Source organism: Drosophila takahashii, chromosome 2R (genome assembly GCF_030179915.1).
Source record: "Drosophila takahashii strain IR98-3 E-12201 chromosome 2R, DtakHiC1v2, whole genome shotgun sequence".
Classification (NCBI taxonomy): Eukaryota; Metazoa; Arthropoda; class Insecta; order Diptera; family Drosophilidae; genus Drosophila; species Drosophila takahashii.
The window spans coordinates 1,788,886-1,813,235 of NC_091679.1; the positions used below are offsets into that span (position 1 = coordinate 1,788,886).

A 24,350-nucleotide genomic window follows, 5' to 3' on the forward strand; every position below is an offset into this window, starting at 1 on the left:
CCGTAGCACAATGTTGGTAGGAGGTAAGATTTTGCTATCATAAGTCGTATGGATGTTGGTAAAAATTGTTGCGACAAATAAAGTTGCCTGAGTTGGCCATATGATCTCCCCACGGATTTGACAACATGCGTACTCCATGACAAATTGGAATTCATTGTAATGCCAAGATTAGCCACCTGTTCTACATAGAAGATCGGAGAATTACCAATACGTAAATTTGGGAGATTACGGATGCTTGAAGATTTTTTACTTATAACGATACACTTACATTTAGACGGATTAAGCGAGAGACCATTGTTTGTTGCCCACTTACTAACATTAGACAATTCAACGTTACATATATCTAGACAGTCTAATATTCTTCCTATAGGACAGCTCACGTACATTTGAACATCGTCAGCATACAAGTGGACATTACAGTTAGACAATACAGTTGGTAAATCGTTCACATACATTGAAAACAAAAGTGGACCTAACACAGGCCTTGGGGCACGCCACGTTTTAGTAAAAGTGGTTCTGAATATCCACTTTCAGTAAAAACAGCTTGCATTCTACCACTCAAGTATGATGATATAAGTTTAACAGCGGGTCCAGAAAAGCTGAAGAATTTTAAAAGTTTTGTACATAGAATTTCGTGGTTAACCGTGTCAAATGCTTTGCTGAAGTCCAATAATGTTAAAAATGTAATCTGGTTACTGTCGAGTTTCTGTCTGATGTTCTCGGTTATATCTAATATCGCAGTTGTACAGCTTCTAAATTTTCGAAAACCAGATTGGTTATTGCACATTAATGAATTTTGGCCTAAGAACAAATTAATCTGTTGTGCCATTAATTGTTCAAAGACCTTAGAAAGAAATGGCAGAATATTTTGGCTTTGGGGACGGGAATAATTTTTGCCATTTTCCAGATATTAGGAAAACAGGCAGTCGTAAATGCAGTGTTGAACACATAAGTTATTTTGTCAATGATTTTTGGCAGGATTATTTTTATGAAACTAGGGTGTATATTATCAAGCCCTACCGCATTCGACTTTACTTTAAGAACCGAATCTAAAACATCACAAGAAGAAACACACATAAAACTAAAGCTATTATCACAGATATTATTCACAATAATGTCAAGATAAGGGTTGGTCATAGTTTCAGGTACGTTTGATTGCACAAATTTTATATTCAGTTCATTGGGGTCTGCAGTTATATTGCTTTTGCTTTTGGACTTGCCAACACCCAAATTTTTTAACTCCTTCCATTTCTGCTTCATCGACATGGCAGTTTGAAGTTTTTGTGAATAGTAAGCACGCTTCGCATTAACGATTAAGGTGGTTACTACAGTTCGTAATGACTTAAATTCTTTATAGTAATCAGGAATTTTGTATCTTTTCCATCTTCTGTAAGCATTATCTCTTTGGCATATCTTTAAAGCTATGGCATTATTAAACCATGGATTTCCCGTGGCCTTAATAATTTTTTGTTTAAGGGGCACAAATCTCTCATACAACGACTCTATGCATTCTGTCAAAAAGCCTAATTGGGCATTTACGTCTGTTAATGTATGCATATAATTAAGATCAAGGGCATCTAAATGCTGGCTAAGTAAGTCAAGATCAATTCTCCTAAAATCTCTGTAATTTATGGTGTGGTCAAGAAGAATAGGGTCAAATTCATATGTCAGATAGATTAAGTCATGCTTTGTGAAAGCTGGCACTGAGACTTGGTCATATAACAGAGTCTTACTACGATCATTTACAAAAAAAACATCAAGAAGACTGTTGAGAGTATTGGAGAAGTGTGTAGGTGTAGTAAAGTTCACAGGAATCAGTCCAAGACTCTCCATTTCTAAGTTTAGATGCCGCTCAATAAGCAGATTACTATTGAAATCCCCGGTTATTACAACGTTGTTATATTTACAACATAATGAAGCCACTACTTCAACAAAATCAGAATAGTCTACTGTTCGATTCGGTCGGTAAACACACCCGAGCAGCATATTGGAAGCGCTTCGACTTCCGTTGACTTGTAAGAATAGGTATTCAACTGCACTACCTGTTGGCTGCTTACATATTAGTTTTGTATTTAGTTTTGAATTAATATAGATAGCCACACCCCCGGCATGCCCCTCACGATCGGATCTGTACATATCGTAACCATCACATGCTACCATAGCGTCATTAAGTTGTCTTCAATCTTTTTGCATAAACTTTGCGCATTTATATGGCAAATATGTAACCCATTATTTTGTTTGGCGAGAACCCTCAATATTGTACGACTATTCGATTGGGATGCCTCTATATCAGAAACGTTGAATAGGAAACATAAACACACGCAATTTAAGAACAATTATGTTGTACCAATAAAAAAACCTAACCATTACGACTTCTCTTACACAAGTATAACTAATCCTAATACATTTCATATTTAAGAGATATATTCTAACGAAAAAGATTTTTTGTATTGCGTGCTCGAATTTAATTATAATGACCGGGTCTACGGTCGGATTTGGCCTTCTCGGTGATATGCGAAAGGCCTCGCGAATCCTCGGCGGCGGCGTAAGTTTCAGATTGAAACACAGTGTGTGAAATAATGATTTTAAGTTTTCATTATCTTGGTAAGGCACTCCATGGACTCTCAGGTCCGCTGCGATGGACTCGTTCGCTTGCGTTGCCACCCGCGCTTCAATCTCTCCAACCCGCCCTCCTAGAGTTTGTGCATCTTGGGTCTCGGCCTCTAGTTGCATCATCCTCTCCTTTAGTTTTTCCACCACTGCGACCTCCTTCTCCAGTTGGTGCACCCGTTGAGTGAGTTCTTCTATTTTTCCACTCATCACGTTAACTTTTTCATGCATTTCTTGTAAAATGCGATCCTCAGATTTTTGTATTGAGGCAGTTATCGTGGCAGTAATGCTAGCAGTCTGCTCAGCAAATTTCTGCTCTACCAACTCAATCAACGTAGTTGAGAGTGTTTCATTTGGACGGTCTTTTTTAAGGTCCGTGGACGTATTTTCGCGCAAGCGTTTTGTTGCTGGAGCCATTTCAGTGTTTTAGTGAGTGCGTGTGCGTGTGAGTTTTTTTCGGATTCCGTTTTGCTTAGCTCGACGCTTGTTTTGTGTTTGCTTTGGCTGGTACTGGCAAATATAAATTTGCTTATTGCCAACGTATTTAATTGTTTTAGCAAAATTCACTGCACGGATCAAAACTACACAAAGTTTAAACGACACTTTTCAACAATTTTGGATTTTTTTAGACGCGGGAAATTCACAAAAACAAAGACTTTTTGGTGACTCTTTCTGTGTACGTGTGTCTAGTTCAAATCTCTCTTTTTATGAATGCTAAAAACATCCAAAAGCAGTCAAGTTATCTACAGAACCAATTGAGCAGTGAAAAGGTCTTGGGCATGTATTGGAATACGCAGCAGGATGACTTTCAACTCGAAACAAAGTTTCATCGAATACCGAAAGAAGTATTGGATGGAGATCGAGTTCCAACTAAGAGAGAGCTACTAGGCATAGTGATGGCAATATTTAACCCATTTGGCTTGATTGCGAATTATCATATATCTGCCAAAATTCTTGTGCAGAATACGTGGAGCTTAAGTTGTTATGAAAAGTTAGAAATAGTTGTCGACGCAAGCCAGGCCGCCTTCGCAGCTGTTGCCTATTTACGTGTTATTAGTCCAACCAAAGTTGATGTTGCCTTTGTAATGGGAAAAACCTATACGAGACATCATGTTTTGGAGTGATTCCAAAACAGTGGATTTTTTCGAGAGCAAGAATTTTTAAGCCGTTTGTAGGCCACCGAATTGCTGAGATCTTAGCCAGTACTACGTAAACGCAATGGAACTGGGTACCATCATCCCTGAACACCGCGGACGCTTACACTCGTTTGAGTTATTTACCAAAAATATGTAACGACAGTCCTTGGATGCTTGGTCCAAGCTTCTTGAAATCCTCACGCTCAGACTGGCCACAGATGATTGACATAGCCTCATCGGAATCACTAGAAGAGGAACTTTGCGAACGCAAAATGCTGAGGTGTCAGGTAGGAGTCTCAGTAATAGATTTCAATCGATTCTCTTCTTACAGCAATCTGAAGCGCGTTGCTGCCTGGGTAATGCGTGCGAAAAGAATCTGGCTCAAACTTGCATCCAAGGGAGGATCTTTGACTGCCGACGAACTATCTGATGCCGAAATCGAGATATGTAGACTGGTCCAGCAAGAGGCATACGCAAATGAGATCACGTCATTGCTAAACAACAAAGTGCTGTCAAAGGATAGTGCAATTTATGGACTTTCGCCTTACATAGAGACAGATGGCCTTTTGCACCTAGCGGGACGAGAAGATGAGGCATCATATCTACCGAGTTCGAGACGACGACCCATTCATGTCCACCCTCGTCATGAGAAACTTTCATGAAAAATATCATCATCAAAATCAGGCGGTTATAATCAACGAAAGTCGACAAAAGTTTTGGATTCCGCACGCCAGGAAATTACTCAACAAAGTAACGCTCGAATGCTCTAAATGTATCATAGACCGAGGATTACCGAAAACCCCACAGATGGGACAATTGCCACCTGATCGGCTGACTCCCTACGTCAGGCCATTTACGCATACAGGGGTCATCGGTGCTAATAAGGAGCTCAAGGATCATGAGAGTTTGTTGGATTTCGGTGCCATAGCGGACGAAGCGGCTCAAAGGGGTATTAAGTGGATCTTGAACTGCCCACTTCAACCCTACGCCGGTGGATGTTGGGAAAGGTTAATTCGAATCATAAAGGGATTGTTAAAGAAAACTTTACGCGATATTTACCCACGCGTTGAGACCCTACAGTCCGTATTGATAGAAGCGGAAAATATTCTGAATGCGCGACCTTTAACTGAAATACCCTTAACACATGAGACAGAAGAGCCTTTGACACCGAACCACTTTCTAATGGGATGCACAAATTCAACGCAAACTCCACACCCACCGGATGAAGCTATTTGCTTAAGGAAGTAATGGAGGATCGCTCAAGCCCTTAATGATCGCTTATGGAATAGGTCGAGTATCTCCCTCAACTTATGTGTAGAACTAAATGGCATCAGCTGACAACTCCATTTCAAGTTGACGACTTAGTACTTGTAATGGACGCCACTGCAAAAAAGGAAAATGGAAAAAAGGAAGAGTCATAAAGGTGTTTGTCGCGAAGGATCAACAAGTTCGTTCTGCTGACGTCAAAACAGAAGATAACGTGCTACGTCGACCAACATCCAAGCTAATTAAACTTCAGTTAAGTGGTGAATCCTAGGACGATTCACGGGGAGGGAGGATGTAAGGATTTGGTATTTCATTTAAGAAAAAGATGTATTATTATTTGGTATTTAATTTATGAAAAATATTTATTATTTTCGGTATTTTGGTTCGCCATGAAAAGGAACGAAATTTGATTTGTTACGAGCTGGTCATACTGGCAATGTGAAGAATATTGTGGTGAAAAGTAGACGCGCTAAAAAAGCACAAAATTGAAACGCTAAATAAATAATTAAAACCGAGAACTTTTGTGTATTAACTGAACAATACCCATACCTATTAAAGTAAAAAGTGCGAAGAATTCCTTAAAATCATGGCTCAATAATAATATTTAAAAAGCTATTTCAAAGAGAGATAAGGCTTACCTCAAATGGAAACGATATAAGACTGAACATTTCTACACACAATTTAAAAGCGAAAGGACTACAGTGAACAGACTTATTAATACAGCTAAACGGGAATATTTAAGCATGAAGCTTACCGTTGCAATAGAAAACGGAAAAGTCTGGAAAGAACTACAAAACCTGGGAATTGGCAATATAAAAAATATTATAATAGAAGATGTAAGTGTGGACGACCTTAACAGAAAATTCTTTAACATAAATGTACCTTATCCTGACGATAGCACGTATGTGACAACAGATGATGCAGATAGTATGATTGATTGTTTCAGTTTTGTTTGTGTTAATCAATGTGATGTCTTAGAAGCTATACTACAATTAAATCAAAAGCTACAGGACTTGATGAGGTAAATCCAAACTTTGTAAAAATAATATCCAAAAATTTTTAGCCACTTCAATACGGCGATATTATAAATTAGCAAAAACATTTCTCAGATTTCTTTTTTTATCAGAAAAAACTTGAAAATTTTGTGATTTTCAACTTTGACGTCGAATTTGTAAGACATGGGCAATGGTTGACAATGGGGAATGCCGTCCCACAAGAATTAACTTTTCATCAAGTGAAAATCACTTCTTTGCATGGGCTGTTAAGCTTTGGAATAATTTACCACTCAGTTTAAAGAATATAAGAAGTGCTAGACAGTTTCGGAAAGAATTATTATTAATGTTAAAAAATAACTAATTATAAATCCAAGAACTAACTATAGATAAGAATTCAAAACTGTACTACGGATAATAATCAAAACTTTCAAATATGTTTAAGTAATTCTGTAAAACTTTCTGTAAGATTGTAAACTTTGTTTTGTGACTAGTGCTTTATTTTTAAGTTAAATTGTTAACTTTAGCGCTAGGAAGATAAATAAATGAAAATAATAATAATACAAAAGCTGACGAAATTATTTAAATTAAATAAAACTAATGTCATCCTATTTCACAAATAGAAAGCAAGTTGTTGTTATAAAATATATACATCAAATTTTGAAAGATTTAATGTTCAAAGTGACTAGCGCAGTAAGAAATAAGTTTCACGTTTGTTGTGCTAGGATAGTAAAACAATAAAATTAAAATAAAATTGAAAATTCGGCAGGTTGGGACAGAGTGAAATTATAGTTATAATAGAGCGAAAAAGAGAGAGTGAGTAAGAGAGAGAATACAATAGCCAATTTAAAGAGTGCAAATTACACTAACAAAGCCAATAATACAATACAATAAGCCAATATGCGAAAGGCCTCGCGAATCCTCGGCGGCGGCGTAAGTTTCAGATTGAAACACAGTGTGTGAAATAATGATTTTAAGTTTTCATTATCTTGGTAAGGCACTCCATGGACTCTCAGGTCCGCTGCGATGGACTCGTTCGCTTGCGTTGCCACCCGCGCTTCAATCTCTCCAACCCGCCCTCCTAGAGTTTGTGCATCTTGGGTCTCGGCCTCTAGTTGCATCATCCTCTCCTTTAGTTTTTCCACCACTGCGACCTCCTTCTCCAGTTGGTGCACCCGTTGAGTGAGTTCTTCTATTTTTCCACTCATCACGTTAACTTTTTCATGCATTTCTTGTAAAATGCGATCCTCAGATTTTTGTATTGAGGCAGTTATCGTGGCAGTAATGCTAGCAGTCTGCTCAGCAAATTTCTGCTCTACCAACTCAATCAACGTAGTTGAGAGTGTTTCATTTGGACGGTCTTTTTTAAGGTCCGTGGACGTATTTTCGCGCAAGCGTTTTGTTGCTGGAGCCATTTCAGTGTTTTAGTGAGTGCGTGTGCGTGTGAGTTTTTTTCGGATTCCGTTTTGCTTAGCTCGACGCTTGTTTTGTGTTTGCTTTGGCTGGTACTGGCAAATATAAATTTGCTTATTGCCAACGTATTTAATTGTTTTAGCAAAATTCACTGCACGGATCAAAACTACACAAAGTTTAAACGACACTTTTCAACAATTTTGGATTTTTTTAGACGCGGGAAATTCACAAAAACAAAGACTTTTTGGTGACTCTTTCTGTGTACGTGTGTCTAGTTCAAATCTCTCTTTTTATGAATGCTAAAAACATCCAAAAGCAGTCAAGTTATCTACAGAACCAATTGAGCAGTGAAAAGGTCTTGGGCATGTATTGGAATACGCAGCAGGATGACTTTCAACTCGAAACAAAGTTTCATCGAATACCGAAAGAAGTATTGGATGGAGATCGAGTTCCAACTAAGAGAGAGCTACTAGGCATAGTGATGGCAATATTTAACCCATTTGGCTTGATTGCGAATTATCATATATCTGCCAAAATTCTTGTGCAGAATACGTGGAGCTTAAGTTGTTATGAAAAGTTAGAAATAGTTGTCGACGCAAGCCAGGCCGCCTTCGCAGCTGTTGCCTATTTACGTGTTATTAGTCCAACCAAAGTTGATGTTGCCTTTGTAATGGGAAAAACCTATACGAGACATCATGTTTTGGAGTGATTCCAAAACAGTGGATTTTTTCGAGAGCAAGAATTTTTAAGCCGTTTGTAGGCCACCGAATTGCTGAGATCTTAGCCAGTACTACGTAAACGCAATGGAACTGGGTACCATCATCCCTGAACACCGCGGACGCTTACACTCGTTTGAGTTATTTACCAAAAATATGTAACGACAGTCCTTGGATGCTTGGTCCAAGCTTCTTGAAATCCTCACGCTCAGACTGGCCACAGATGATTGACATAGCCTCATCGGAATCACTAGAAGAGGAACTTTGCGAACGCAAAATGCTGAGGTGTCAGGTAGGAGTCTCAGTAATAGATTTCAATCGATTCTCTTCTTACAGCAATCTGAAGCGCGTTGCTGCCTGGGTAATGCGTGCGAAAAGAATCTGGCTCAAACTTGCATCCAAGGGAGGATCTTTGACTGCCGACGAACTATCTGATGCCGAAATCGAGATATGTAGACTGGTCCAGCAAGAGGCATACGCAAATGAGATCACGTCATTGCTAAACAACAAAGTGCTGTCAAAGGATAGTGCAATTTATGGACTTTCGCCTTACATAGAGACAGATGGCCTTTTGCACCTAGCGGGACGAGAAGATGAGGCATCATATCTACCGAGTTCGAGACGACGACCCATTCATGTCCACCCTCGTCATGAGAAACTTTCATGAAAAATATCATCATCAAAATCAGGCGGTTATAATCAACGAAAGTCGACAAAAGTTTTGGATTCCGCACGCCAGGAAATTACTCAACAAAGTAACGCTCGAATGCTCTAAATGTATCATAGACCGAGGATTACCGAAAACCCCACAGATGGGACAATTGCCACCTGATCGGCTGACTCCCTACGTCAGGCCATTTACGCATACAGGGGTCATCGGTGCTAATAAGGAGCTCAAGGATCATGAGAGTTTGTTGGATTTCGGTGCCATAGCGGACGAAGCGGCTCAAAGGGGTATTAAGTGGATCTTGAACTGCCCACTTCAACCTTACGCCGGTGGATGTTGGGAAAGGTTAATTCGAATCATAAAGGGATTGTTAAAGAAAACTTTACGCGATATTTACCCACGCGTTGAGACCCTACAGTCCGTATTGATAGAAGCGGAAAATATTCTGAATGCGCGACCTTTAACTGAAATACCCTTAACACATGAGACAGAAGAGCCTTTGACACCGAACCACTTTCTAATGGGATGCACAAATTCAACGCAAACTCCACACCCACCGGATGAAGCTATTTGCTTAAGGAAGTAATGGAGGATCGCTCAAGCCCTTAATGATCGCTTATGGAATAGGTCGAGTATCTCCCTCAACTTATGTGTAGAACTAAATGGCATCAGCTGACAACTCCATTTCAAGTTGACGACTTAGTACTTGTAATGGACGCCACTGCAAAAAAGGAAAATGGAAAAAAGGAAGAGTCATAAAGGTGTTTGTCGCGAAGGATCAACAAGTTCGTTCTGCTGACGTCAAAACAGAAGATAACGTGCTACGTCGACCAACATCCAAGCTAATTAAACTTCAGTTAAGTGGTGAATCCTAGGACGATTCACGGGGAGGGAGGATGTAAGGATTTGGTATTTCATTTAAGAAAAAGATGTATTATTATTTGGTATTTAATTTATGAAAAATATTTATTATTTTCGGTATTTTGGTTCGCCATGAAAAGGAACGAAATTTGATTTGTTACGAGCTGGTCATACTGGCAATGTGAAGAATATTGTGGTGAAAAGTAGACGCGCTAAAAAAGCACAAAATTGAAACGCTAAATAAATAATTAAAACCGAGAACTTTTGTGTATTAACTGAACAATACCCATACCTATTAAAGTAAAAAGTGCGAAGAATTCCTTAAAATCATGGCTCAATAATAATATTTAAAAAGCTATTTCAAAGAGAGATAAGGCTTACCTCAAATGGAAACGATATAAGACTGAACATTTCTACACACAATTTAAAAGCGAAAGGACTACAGTGAACAGACTTATTAATACAGCTAAACGGGAATATTTAAGCATGAAGCTTACCGTTGCAATAGAAAACGGAAAAGTCTGGAAAGAACTACAAAACCTGGGAATTGGCAATATAAAAAATATTATAAAGGAAGATGTAAGTGTGGACGACCTTAACAGAAAATTCTTTAACATAAATGTACCTTATCCTGACGATAGCACGTATGTGACAACAGATGATGCAGATAGTATGATTGATTGTTTCAGTTTTGTTTGTGTTAATCAATGTGATGTCTTAGAAGCTATACTACAATTAAATCAAAAGCTACAGGACTTGATGAGGTAAATCCAAACTTTGTAAAAATAATATCCAAAAATTTTTAGCCACTTCAATACGGCGATATTATAAATTAGCAAAAACATTTCTCAGATTTCTTTTTTTATCAGAAAAAACTTGAAAATTTTGTGATTTTCAACTTTGACGTCGAATTTGTAAGACATGGGCAATGGTTGACAATGGGGAATGCCGTCCCACAAGAATTAACTTTTCATCAAGTGAAAATCACTTCTTTGCATGGGCTGTTAAGCTTTGGAATAATTTACCACTCAGTTTAAAGAATATAAGAAGTGCTAGACAGTTTCGGAAAGAATTATTATTAATGTTAAAAAATAACTAATTATAAATCCAAGAACTAACTATAGATAAGAATTCAAAACTGTACTACGGATAATAATCAAAACTTTCAAATATGTTTAAGTAATTCTGTAAAACTTTCTGTAAGATTGTAAACTTTGTTTTGTGACTAGTGCTTTATTTTTAAGTTAAATTGTTAACTTTAGCGCTAGGAAGATAAATAAATGAAAATAATAATAATACAAAAGCTGACGAAATTATTTAAATTAAATAAAACTAATGTCATCCTATTTCACAAATAGAAAGCAAGTTGTTGTTATAAAATATATACATCAAATTTTGAAAGATTTAATGTTCAAAGTGACTAGCGCAGTAAGAAATAAGTTTCACGTTTGTTGTGCTAGGATAGTAAAACAATAAAATTAAAATAAAATTGAAAATTCGGCAGGTTGGGACAGAGTGAAATTATAGTTATAATAGAGCGAAAAAGAGAGAGTGAGTAAGAGAGAGAATACAATAGCCAATTTAAAGAGTGCAAATTACACTAACAAAGCCAATATATTAAACAAATCTAATAAAATGTTAAAACAAGAGAGAACGCTATCAGATACCCGTTACTCAGCTAGAGTAAGTGCTAGGGAGATATAAAACTTTGATCGGGCATAATTAAAATTAAAATTAAATTGAAAATTCTGCAAGTTCGGAGAGAGTGAAATTACAGTTATAATAGAGCGGAAAAGAGATAGGGAGTAAGAGAGAGAATACAACGGCCAATTTAAAGCGTGCAAATTACACTAACAAAGCCAATAAATTAAACAAATCTAATAAAATGTTAAAATTTCTTCTACATTTCGATAGGTAAAGGGTGTTTTTTTTCAAGATGGCGACCGATTTAAGAGCTGTCAAGTGATTTATTCTGAGTTTGGTTTGGCAATTCATCATGAATAGACTCACGCCTGAACAACGCTTGCAAATAGTGCAATTTTATTTCGGTTTATTAAAAGACACGTGTGGTGACCGCCTAATTTCACGTTTTGGACCTGTAAAATGGCCTTCAAGATCTTGTGATTTAACACCGCTAGACTACTTTCTGTGGGGCTATGTAAAGTCATTGCTCTATGCGGATAAGCCACAAAGTCCAGATTGGACTACATCCGAGCCAGCCGTGGCGGTCATATGCCAGAAATCGTATATAAAATGTAATGCCACAAATTTATCTTTCGAATAAAAAAAAATTCATGTCAATCGAATAATCCATAGTTGTTTTGTTGCAACTTAAAGTTGTATACCTCTAAAAAACACCCGTTACATAAGTAAATCTAAATTTTATGTATTTGTAAATGAATAGGAATGATCTGAAAAAGTATTAAGGCTTCTACTGTCAAAAGTCAGTTTTTTTGGCCTAAACGCAAAAAAACAAGAGAGAACGCTATAGTCGGGTGCCCTGACTATCAGATACCCGTTACTCAGCTAAAGGAAATGCGAGGGAGATGGAGATAGAAAACTTTGATCGGGCATAACTTTTTACAGAATGGTCCGATTTGAAAAATTTCTTCTACATTTCGATAGGTATTGATGAACACCATAACACTGCATTTTTATACCCGTTACTGTCTAAAAGTGTTACCAAGGTAAAAAGAACCACAAATATGCTTTCTAAGTTGATTTTGAAATAAATAATGCGTACTGGTGATACTAAAATGTTACAGAAATGCCATGACTTTTAATAAAATAGGTGACAACTCTGGTTTTCAACGATTCAACAGACAGACGGACAGACGGACATGGCTAGATCGACTCTGGTAGTGATCCTGATCAAGAATATATATACTTTATAGGGTCGAAAAAGCTTCCTTCTCCCTCTTACATACTTTTGCATGAATACAATATACCCTTTTACTCTTCGAGTAACGGGTATAAAAAGTTACTAATTTAAAAAACAAAAATTTTTCTTATACCAAAATGGTTAAACCTATTAAAACAATTTTTAAAATAATTTAACGCGCCACCGATAATTTGTTGTAGCATATCAAAGTCTATCGACTTACCTGCTCATATCGAAGAAAAATGCGCTAATTTTACTACAGGGGGATTCCCTAAACTGTTGAATTGCTGAATTGTTGAAAATTCAACAAAAAATTTCAGCAATTAAGGGAACGACCCAAAATGGTTCCTGTTGAATTTTCAAACAGCTGTTATTTGTTGAAAAGTTTCAGGAAACTTAAAGCATGTAAAATTTGATTTATTATTGCTAGTTACTGTCTAAAAGTGTTACCAAGGTAAAAAAAACCACAAATATGCTTTCTAAGTTGATTTTAAAATAAATAATGCGTACTGGTGATACTAAAATGTTACAGAGTTGCCACGACATTAAAAAAAAGGTGACAACTCTGGCTGTTCGGCAATTCAACAAAATTCAAATTGAATTGCTGAAATTTCTGAAAGTTGACTTTGTATGGAACAGCTGATTAACAGCTGACCAAAATTCAGCAATTCAACAGTTTAGGGAATCCCCCTTACAAAGTTTCCCGACGATGTGCAAAGTGTTTAGAGGGCTCAAATATAAACAAAAATATGAAAAATGTACGTCAATGTATGCTTAAATACCTCTCAAAACCAATTGTGTTGTAACTGTTTGCATTTTCCAGTTATTTAATGTCTTGTGTACAGCTGTGAAAAAAATAATAGCACCACTAACCCAAAAAAATGTTAACTAGTCACCCTACTCACATTTTTTAACATTTTTAACTTTTCAAAACGGGTTTTAAATAGTAAGACTAAACATAATTTGAATATGAAAAAAAATGTTAGCTTTATAAAAGGTTTCTGGACTTATTTAAGAAAATCTATGCAAACCTGGAAAAACGTACGAAAAAAAAAATAGCACCACTTCTCCAAAAAATAGAATAAAAGGTAGAAAAATGACAAATGGGTAACTTAATCTTTAGTTGGCGGTAGCTAACAAGTAAATCTAAGTTTAAAGTGTAAATATCTTTTGCGATTTTTGGATATAATGACTTACTATCGATTAAACAAGTCAGGACCCTACCTATAAAGGAATTGGGGCCCAAAAGTCATGATATATTTTCAAATTTTGTTCGGAAATGATTTAAGACGTTTTAGATTAACTGTATAAACTGTCTTTAAAAAAAAAACTCGAAGATTTTTGGTTGTGTTATGGTCAAGCGAGTACACAAGTCACTGTATATTGCTGACTGAGTATTTTGTATTCAGTTTAAGCTACGAATTACTACCGTATTACTAATTACATCATAGGATGATTCATGAACGATGTATTCATCCGTATTGATCTTACTCCAAGAAGGAAAAACAAGCCTATGTTAATACTAGGTCCATGCTCAATAAATGGATGTTTTGGTACCATGTTTTTGGTCATTTTAGGTGTTTAGAAGACACATGACTTATAAAAAGGATTTCTTCTTACCCAATTTAACTTTGCCTTCACACATTCTCATAAGTTTGCGGGCATTCATTTGTAAGTTTTTTTGACGAGCCCTATGCCCTTGTAAATGTGTTTCGCATTTCGGATAGGATTTTTTTTTTAAGTGCATGTTTTATAAATTTGTTTATTGAAACATTATCCAACTATTAAAATATTCTCTATTATTTTAAGCACGTGTTTTAGTTTAGTATCGGCCCTGATAAGATTCTTTGTGCTTTGTGATATAACATTTTTGAAGGAAAACTGGGCCAGGACTCGGTTTTTCTGTGTTATCCTTCAAAGTTTATGCCATTCTTAATGAATATGATCCAAAACCTAACCAATCCAACCGGTTTTCATGACCGTTTTCCATCCAATATGTTTCTTTTTTGAATATTTTTCTTTTCCGACTTGGAAAATTTTCCAGATGTCCTTGTATTGCCAAATGGTAATCAATTTGATGTCTGGATATCAGGAGAAGTTAGTTTTAGTCAAATCTCATAAAATATATCCTTTATACACAAGAATATTAGCGCATCGTAACGTTTTATTTAAAGAAAACGGAAGTGGTGCTATTATTTTTTTCGGCCTTTTTTTGACTTTTTTTCTTAAAATCTGAAAAAATTATATGTAGACAATATTTTCGATATCCGTATCAATTTTTTCAAATAGGTGGAATACTAATCAAGATAATAAAAAACACTTCTTATATAAAAATCCCCGTTTTCCACATATTTCTTTAATATTAAGAACCTGTGACGAAGTGGTGCTATTATTTTTTTCGCAACTGTATGTCTATTTCAGCCGAAAACTAACAAAAGTGTTTGTGTTCTCTAAAGCTTTAGTTAAAAATCTACGCTGATCGACGCAAGGTTGTTATAGAAATGTATTAACGAAATGATAAAGAAAAAAGTGTTATTATTGCTTTTTGCCCCTTTAAAAAAAAAAAAATTTAAATTTTTTGCATTTTCTTCAAAGGTGTAAGGTGGAGGATAATAACAATTTTTATTTAATAACTACCTTATCCCATCTTATTTTTGTTTTCTTAAAAAATATGTTTTCTATTAATAAAAATAAAAATATTCTGAACATTTTTAGAGTTTTTTCAAAAAATGGAAATAACCGAAATTCTATTTGAGCACAGGGAGTGGGAGTATGTACATTGTACATATATATTATAATTTCCAAGGCCCTACCTTTAAAACTAGAGTTTATGCCAAAAAACGGACTTTTTCCCCACTGTGCATACGTTTAAATCTATATACAACAGAACAAATCAAAGATATAGAAACTGACAAAAAAGACGTAATATATAAAAATATAGTGAAAATAACCGAATTTAATTCTCGAAAAGACGCTCTGGGTAGGCATGGGTACAAGTGCTCGTATTTACCACTGTGACTTCGACACTAAGTGTTTGTTTTAAGATTTTTAAGTCTTTGAAGCGCATTTGTAAACCAAGGGGGCCTGTTCGGCTTTGGAGGAAGCCTATCAGGAACGCATTCATTAAAAAAAGTGTTTAGAACGCTATAGAAAAGTTTAGTTGCACTTTCGATGTCCACACACTTATAAAGATCTGTCCAATTATATTGCGAAATCATAAGGTTAAGTTTATTATAGTCACATTTCCGAAAGCATCTCATTTTAGTTGGAGAAACTAAAGGAGAGGTGGTATCAAGGTAGGGGAGGCAAAGTGTTAATTCCATAGTTGGGTGGTATCGGTCTTCTGGTACCACAAGAGCGTCAATTCTAGATACTGTGACTTCAGACGGATCTGAAACAAACACAAGATCTAATTGTCTATTTAAAGAATTTCGTATAAAGCTAACTTGCTGTAACGATAATTCTAAAAGGCCATCCAGAAAGTCATGTGCGGATAAAGGTAGAGCGACAAGTGAGTCAGTAGGAGGGGACCAAGAAATATCCGGGAGATTGAAGTCACCCAAAACCATCAAAAGGTCCCTATTGGAAAGAAAGGATTGAATAGATTTAATAGCAGCTAGATGCTAGATGAAAATCCTCGGATGGGAATTTTTCACGAATGAATTCCAAAACATCCTCAGATGTGGTATCAGGCGTAAATCTTGAAACAAATAGTTGCTTCCTATGAGGAACAACTGAGAGTTTCATACGCCCCCCAGCAGCAGTCTGAACCTCACTCAGCTGAGAGCCAGAAGCGGCACCTACTGTACCTTTGGATACAACTGAGAGATTTTTGCGCCCCCCAGCAGCAGCCTGAACCTCATTTGGCTGAGAGAGAGAAACGGCCCCTACTATACCTATGGGTATGGTCGGCACCGAACTGGTTGACTCCGCCGGCTCTGGAGATCTTATTAGAGCCTGACTTTCAGATACCGGGACTACACCGAACCTAGCAGTATCCATTGGCACAGTTACCCCTGCGTCACCCGAAACTGCAGCAGCTACCAAGTTTGGATTTAAGGCGGATTCTACACTCGCATTTATCGTTGAGCTAATTGAGCTAATTAAATAACGGAATTTAATCCATCATTGAGCTGTTTAAAAACTCGTGAAAGATTACATAGGCCGTCTCGAGTCTGCCTCATAAAGCTCAATTGCCAATTCCCTGCAGGACTCACATACCCACATGAGACCAACCTGCAGTTCAATGAAGTCTTTAACTCTGCCAGTGAATCCTGCACATTTACAATGCATCATCGCTTCGCAGAGCCAACAGTAAATAAACGGGTCATTAGATGATGTCCTATAATGTTTCTTAATACAGGCAAAAGACATTATAGGAAAAAAATGTTAATTCAAGAGAAATAAAATATAATAAGAATAAAAATGTGAAAATAATGAAAAATACCTCAAGTAAATTTGACACTGGGATCAAATTCGCAAAACCGCAAAGACACTAAACAACAAAAAGTATAATAGCGCGAGGTCGCGAGTTTAATTAGAAACAAGAGAGCGCGAGAGAAAAAAAGGCTATCGACTGAGCGTGGCTTGAGGTACCCCACCGGGAAAATTCCTCTGGAAAATAACATATTTTCAAGAGGTTTCTCCATAGAAGCGGAAGGGACAAAACCTCATTCACCCCTTACATTTCTTCCATCTCTGGTTTCAAAATACACGGGGGTGACACAAAAAGTAAGGGGGAAATGAGGTTTCTATCTGGATCTCTGGCAGAAGAATGCAGGACAAAATCCACAGGTTTTTCGACTTCCCGCATTATAGATTTTCCACACGTACCCAGTTATGCTCTTCCTCTACTTGCAGTGTCTGCTTTTCCGCACACTCTCAGTTTTGTTTTTTCCAGACCCTCGCAGTTTTGGTTTTGCACCGCTTTGCAGTATCTGATTTTGTTGTTGTTTGTGTATTTATTAATAATATTTACAATCGAAGCATTGGAATTAAAAATGTTTAATGCCTGAAGCATTCCCGGGTTTGGCTTGGCCGAATGCAGTTCTTAGGTATCCATGTATTGTCTGTCTTCTGAAAATATCAAAAATAATTAAGATATGAATGTAAGACCAGGAATAATAATAAGAGTAATTACCATTATTACGTCTCCGCACAAAATTAAAGGATCTGGTTTGCCATGGCCGATCATTTACCCTCTGTTCAGCTGTTTTATGTCGGGTATCTATATCAAAAACTATGAGAAGAAAAAATAAAATATGAAAAACGCAGGCGCAACACTTCTGGTCCCAAGAAGTCTCAGTCGGCCTGGCTGAAATAAATGAAATATTTTGATTAAGTTAAACAACTAAGTTAGTACTGAAGTACTATTTATACAACCATTTAATGAACACCTCACACCATTTACCACTGGTAAATATTAAAAACCTAACAACTACCCAGCGGGAAAGTGAGAAGTTGGTTTTTGTGTTCTTGAAATCCTGTTCCTTTTTGCAGGCGGCGGTGTGGGGATAGATAATTTCTGAGCGTTAAATGGGGGTGGGTTTCTGAGTAGCATCACTATCAGGCCACTTATGCGCTGTGTGATTTCTATGGCACTATGATTATAATTTTTTTAACAAAAAAAATCACCAACTTATAATATTAAAAAATCCTATAATGTACACCAAAACCAAAAATCTTGATCTCACATTTATCTTAAATTTTTAGTAATTTTAAAATTCGTAGAAAAAATATTATTAATTTTTAATCAAATAAATATATTTAAATAATTATAATCAAAATGTCTATAATCATAATATTTATTGATGATTTTAATTTATTTTACTTAAAATGTTTACAAATAATAATAAGAATGAATGTGGGATTCAAAAAAAAATTATAAAGAAAAGCCACGGTAAGACGATTAAAATATTTGATCACATTTATCAAGGATTGCCATTAAATTACAAAGAAAACTATTATTGTTTTATACATTTTTAAATATTTTCTGTGAAATAAAATAATTTGATCGTCAGATCGTGGCCTAAGCTATTTTTAAGTGTTGTTAAAAAATAAAAATTCGTGTTGGTAGTATTAATAACACGAAAAATGCCTAATATACCTATAATATACGTAACCTTTAATGATTACGGTCACTGAAAAGTATTGATTAAACGAAATACTTATTAGGCGCCAAAGTGTGACCGAACTTTACAACGAAATTTACACCAAATGTATCTGGTATTTCTTTTGGTATTATCAAGAATATAATGCAGGGTCACATGATTTTTAAATTTGTTGGAAAAAGTAAAAAAAAGTGAAAATAGTTAATTTTAATCTAAAAAACAATAAAAAGGTGAGTGATAAAAAAAATTTTGTCTTTTTATAATCTTTATTTCACCGTTACAAAGGTTAGTATCACAGATATTTTCGCCATTAATAAATATACGCCTCCGGATGCTATCTTCAACACAAATTCTGCATTTCAGTGACACTTGAAATGTTTTTAATCTTTACCAGCGGTAAATGGTGTGAGGTGTTCATTAAATGGTTGTATAAATAGTACTTCAGTACTAACTTAGTTGTTTAACTTAATCAAAATATTTCATTTATTTCAGCCAGGCCGACTGAGACTTCTTGGGACCAGAAGTGTTGCGCCTGCGTTTGTCATATTTTATTTTTTCTTCTCATAGTTTTTGATATAGATACCCGACATAAAACAGCTGAACAGAGGGTAAATGATCGGCCATGGCAAACCAGATCCTTTAATTTTGTGCGGAGACGTAATAATGGTAATTACTCTTATTATTATTCCTGGTCTTACATTCATATCTTAATAATTTTTGATATTTTTAGAAGACAGACAAGACATGGATACCTAAGAACTGCATTCGGCCAAGCAAAACCCGGGAATGCTTCAGGCATTAAACATTTTTAATTCCAATGCTTCGATTGTAAATATTATTAATAAATACACAAACAAATATTACAAAAACATGATTTTTATTGTGGAAAATCAGATACTGCAAAGCAGTGCAAAACCAAAACTGCGAGGGTCTGGAAAAACCAAAACTGAGAGGGTGCGGAAAAGCAGACACTGCAAGTAGAGGAAGACCATAACTGGGTACGTGTGGAAAATCTATAATGCGGGAAGTCGAAAAACCAGTGGATTTTGTCCTGCATTCTTCTGCCAGAGATCCAGATAGAAACCTCATTTCCCCCTTACTTTTTGTGTCACCCCCGTGTATTTTGAAACCAGAGATGGAAGAAATGTAAGGGGTGAATGAGGTTTTGTCCCTTCCGCTTCTATGAAGAAACCTCTTGAAAATATGTTATTTTCCAGAGGAATTTTCCCGGTGGGTATACACACGAACAGTTAGAAGTGTAAAGCAAGCAAGAGAGAGAAATCAGAAATACAGAATGTTCAGAGAGAGTGAGAGTGGGAGAGTGGAAGAGAGATTACAAGAGTTTTAGCAGGTTTAGAGAGTGTAATTACACTAACAAAGACAAGCGATTTAAACAAATCCAAATAGAAATGTTAAAATAACTAAAACAAAGCACCCGTTAATTGGGAGTTTTAGTTTAAAACACTAACACAATTGTTAGGCTACGCTTTCTTTGTAAACAATCACAAAACACTCGCAAAAATCACTGAAAACACAAATCACTGAGAGCACAAAAGTAAATACAACCGTTCACAAGCGACGCTAAACTGCTAATAAGAAAATTAAGCCCGCAATCTTCTAGAAACACCAATGCATCAAAAGTATTAAAATCAAATACTATCACTGTCCCGAAAAATACGCTGACCAATAATAGATTTTCGATTCTTAGTGACACAAACAACCACTGCTAAGAAACCAAGGCCACCACCCATATATGTTCGTCACGGAAATTGTGCTGAGCTAGTCAAAAAAATAACTGACCTAATTGGAGCTAACAAGTTCTAGGTCACTTCTATAAAAAGAGGTAACATAAATGAAACAAAAATTCAGGCAAACGATGAACAAGATTATCGATGAGTGGCCAAATACCTAGATGAGGGAAAAACCAATTACTATACCTATCAACTCAAAAGTAGCAAAGGCCTACAAGTAGTTATCAAAGGAATTGAATCAACTGTTCCAACCATTGAAATAATAGATGGGCTTAAAGAAAAGGGTTTTAATGCCAAAACGGCTATAAACATAATAAACAGAAACAAAATTCCCCAGCCGATGTTCATGATAGAACTGACACCTGAAAATATGCCTTTAAATAAAAATGAAGTTCACCCAATCTACAAGCTTCAATATCTATTGCACCGCAGAATCACGGTTGAGAAACCCCATAAACGGAATGGACCCATCCAATGTACGAACTGTCAAAAATAAAATCATACGGCAAAATACTACCGCGCAGTCTGCGTTGTCTGCGGGGATGCACATTTAACTATGGACTGCCCTCTAAATAAGGAGAACCAATCTGCCAAAAAATGTAGCAACTGCACTATGGGAAAAAAGTCAATTATTTTACAAATTATTTTTAAAAATTAAATATATTTTGTGAATTTACATACCCTAATTAGCCAAGAACAGTTATCTAAGATTTTTTACTAACAACATTATAGTGTTGATAAGCGAACAAAATCAGCTATTCGATTGACTTTGTTGTGTGCGTAAATAAGTGATATATCTTTGCAAACTTTCAGTGCTTATTTTGTGGAGCAACAAAATGGATTATTATTTCTGATCATGTCAAATCGTAGCAAAGGTATTAATAAATGTATCTTAGATTACATGTTTTGATTATTATGGCTTGTTGTCCAACTGTGAACTGTTTTAAATGTGCATCTTTTTAGCTTAAAGCTAACAAGTTTGGTTGTGTTCCGTGGTGTACAACTTATAAATGGCACAAAGTTGCAAAAAGGTAAAAACGCAAAGTTATTACCAAATATATCCTTAATATCGCAAAACTAATAATTTTTGCAACTTTTTGCACGTTTCTTAAAAAAAATGATTTAAATTTAAACTTATTAAAACTTATAAACTTATAAAAAATAATATTTCACTTTTCTTGTACATGTCAGCAATTTTTTTGCTTTTTTGACAAATTTTAAAAATTAACGTAATCCGAAATTATTTTACCGTCTTACCAATACAAATACAAATTTTTTAAAATCCCTGCCAATTAATTAAAATATGCGGCGTGGGCGGTGGATAAAAGCAATGCTCCGATTTAAAAAGCAACAAAAACCAAAATTACAGCTTTATCTTAATAGTATATATAAAAAATTTCTAAATTGTATCTCTAAAACTGGAGTTTATGCCAAAAAAAATATACTTTTTTCAAATAGTGAACTGTGGGGAAAACCACACGGCCAACTACAGAGGTTGCCGTAATTATAAGGAGATGAAAAACCGCCTAACCCAAATAATAACTGCAGCTAGAAACCCAGCCATCCGCCAGAAATTTTCCATACATACCATCAACAACGACACCGGGAGTCTCTTTTGCTCAGGCGCTGAGCTACAACAACGGGTTCCAGGACAACCATTCCAGGATTGTTGGAGCAACAGGCATCGAACCATACTTCGGAAAGTATCTGCGTTAACACATCCCAATTACCTAGTGGTATAGAATTAATGCTTGCAACTATAACAAAAACAATGGGAGCAATGCAGCAAACTCTGCAGAAGCTTGTGCGCACTCAAAATCTCCTCCTGGAGCTTCTAGTCAAACAAAAATCTTAGATGATTACTCTTAAAATATCTTTCTGGAATGCGAATGGCATTTCGCAGCACAAATACGAGCTTATGCAGTTCCTTGATCAATATGACATTGACGCCATGCTCATATCAGAGACTCACTTAACAAATAAAAACAATTTTCATCTTACTGGCTATACATTTTATTCGACAAATCATCCTGATGGGAAGGCTCATGGAGGTAATGGAATTCTGATAAAGAATCGCATTAGGCATTACGAGATGCCATCATTCGCTACGACTTATATCCAAGCAACAGCAGTACACCTCTAAACCCAAAGCGGTTACCTAAACCCTAGCCTCTATATACTGCCCACCGCGCTTCGCTATTACCGAAGCAGAATTCCTAAACATTTTCGATGTATTGGGTGACCGCTTTATAGCAGCTGGTGACTACAATGCCAAGCACACCCACTGGAGATCTCGACTCATCAACCCCAAGGGAAAACAACTTTACAACGCGATAATTACTCCACGAAACAAGCTTGACTTTATTTCTCCGGGTAAGCCTACATATTGGCCAACAGATCCAAATAAGAAACCTGACCTGACAAGAAGAGTGCCGCAGGCTCATGTTCGTGTGGAGCACTTATCAGATCTATCATAAGATCATTCGTCCATCTTGCTTCACCTCTACGACCATCTTCAGGTTACAGAATGGTTACATTCTCTAACTACTGGTAAAACAGACTGGCTTAAATACAGAAAGTATGTAAGTACTCATATTAATGACCGCCCAAACATTTCCCGTGAAGAAGACCTCGACAATTCAGTTGAAGCGTTAGTGAATGTTATTACACTGGCTGCACAACAATAATAATAATATCAATAAACTAATCGATAGCGCAAGCAAGCAAGTCGCGCGTCTGAGAAGCTCCTCCTTCAAAACCGAATAAAACTTAAAACTCGGCTGAAAAAAAAAAAAATTTGCACACCCGATGAATTGGTTGCCCTGGACACTGCTAGTTCTGGAGCTTTAACAGAAAATTATTTTCGCGCCTAAAAGCCGTTTATATTTATATCCAACATACAAAATATTATCATTAACATTATTATATTTATTTAGGCATAGAATCAGTCGCTCTAATTTTAGTTTGTTTACACTAGTTTACAGCCGAAATGCTCCCCAGCAATTGATGGCAAATTCTGTTAGTGTTGGACCCCTAGATCACAAAAATAGCAATTATTTTTTTTTCGATGGCACAGTTTTTTTTTAAAGATTTTTTAAAGTTTGAAATGTTAAATTTCGGACTTTTTTCGAATTTCTTCTTATATCTCGGCAGATATCCACTTGGTTGAGCCAGTTTTAGTTTTATTTTAAAGTCAATAGATCAGAGCTTAACTTTGCCATACAGATTAATATGATTGGATGAGTAATGGCAGCGCAGAAGCTTGACAAAGATGAAAAATGTGTTTTTTTGTTGGCTGTAAGTCGGCTGTATATATCGTAAAAACTCGAAATAAATCCGTTGAAAAATCATAATGGGTACAAACTTAAAGTGTACATCCTACCGAATAGAACAAGCTGGATATGGCCCAAATCCATGGAAAACTGGATTTATGGTGGATTTTTAAAGTTCGGATTTTTCCACTTTTTTCGGTTGACAGAGTCCAAATTTAAGATTTATCACGATATATAAAGCCGACTTACAGACGACCAAAAAACACATTTTTCATCTTTGTCAAGCTTCTGCGCTGCCATTACTCATCCAATCATATTGATCTGTATGGCAAAGTTAAGCTCTGATCTATTGACTTTAAAATAAAACTAAAACTGGCTCAACCAAGTGGATATCTGCCGAGATATAAGAAGAAATTCGAAAAAAGTCCGAAATTTCACATTTCGAACTTTAAAAAATCTTTAAAAAAAACTGTGCCATCGAAAAAAAAATAATTGCTATTTTTGTGATCTAGGGGTCCAACACTAACAGAATTTGCCATCAATTGCTGGGGAGCACACCAAGAATATTATTTTGTAAACTAGTGTTATCAATATGATGTATTTTAGTTTCATGTCTATTTGTAAACAGCGTGCGCAGCTAATTTCTCAAATGAACAATTCAAAATGGGTGACAGC

The 24,350-nt window shown here is 36.1% G+C and overlaps 1 protein-coding gene and 1 long non-coding RNA gene across 2 annotated transcripts in view; one reads left to right on the top strand and one right to left on the bottom strand.

Moving 5' to 3' along the window:
* Positions 1-24,350, bottom strand: part of LOC138912343 (kelch-like protein 10) — a 250,872-nt gene that overhangs the window by 169,282 nt on the left and 57,240 nt on the right. The gene's annotated exons all lie outside the window — the stretch shown is intronic.
* Positions 18,836-19,500, top strand: LOC138912236 (uncharacterized). Its single transcript, XR_011417731.1, has 3 exons — positions 18,836-18,882; positions 19,145-19,318; positions 19,383-19,500. It is a non-coding gene; the product is annotated as an uncharacterized lncRNA (long non-coding RNA).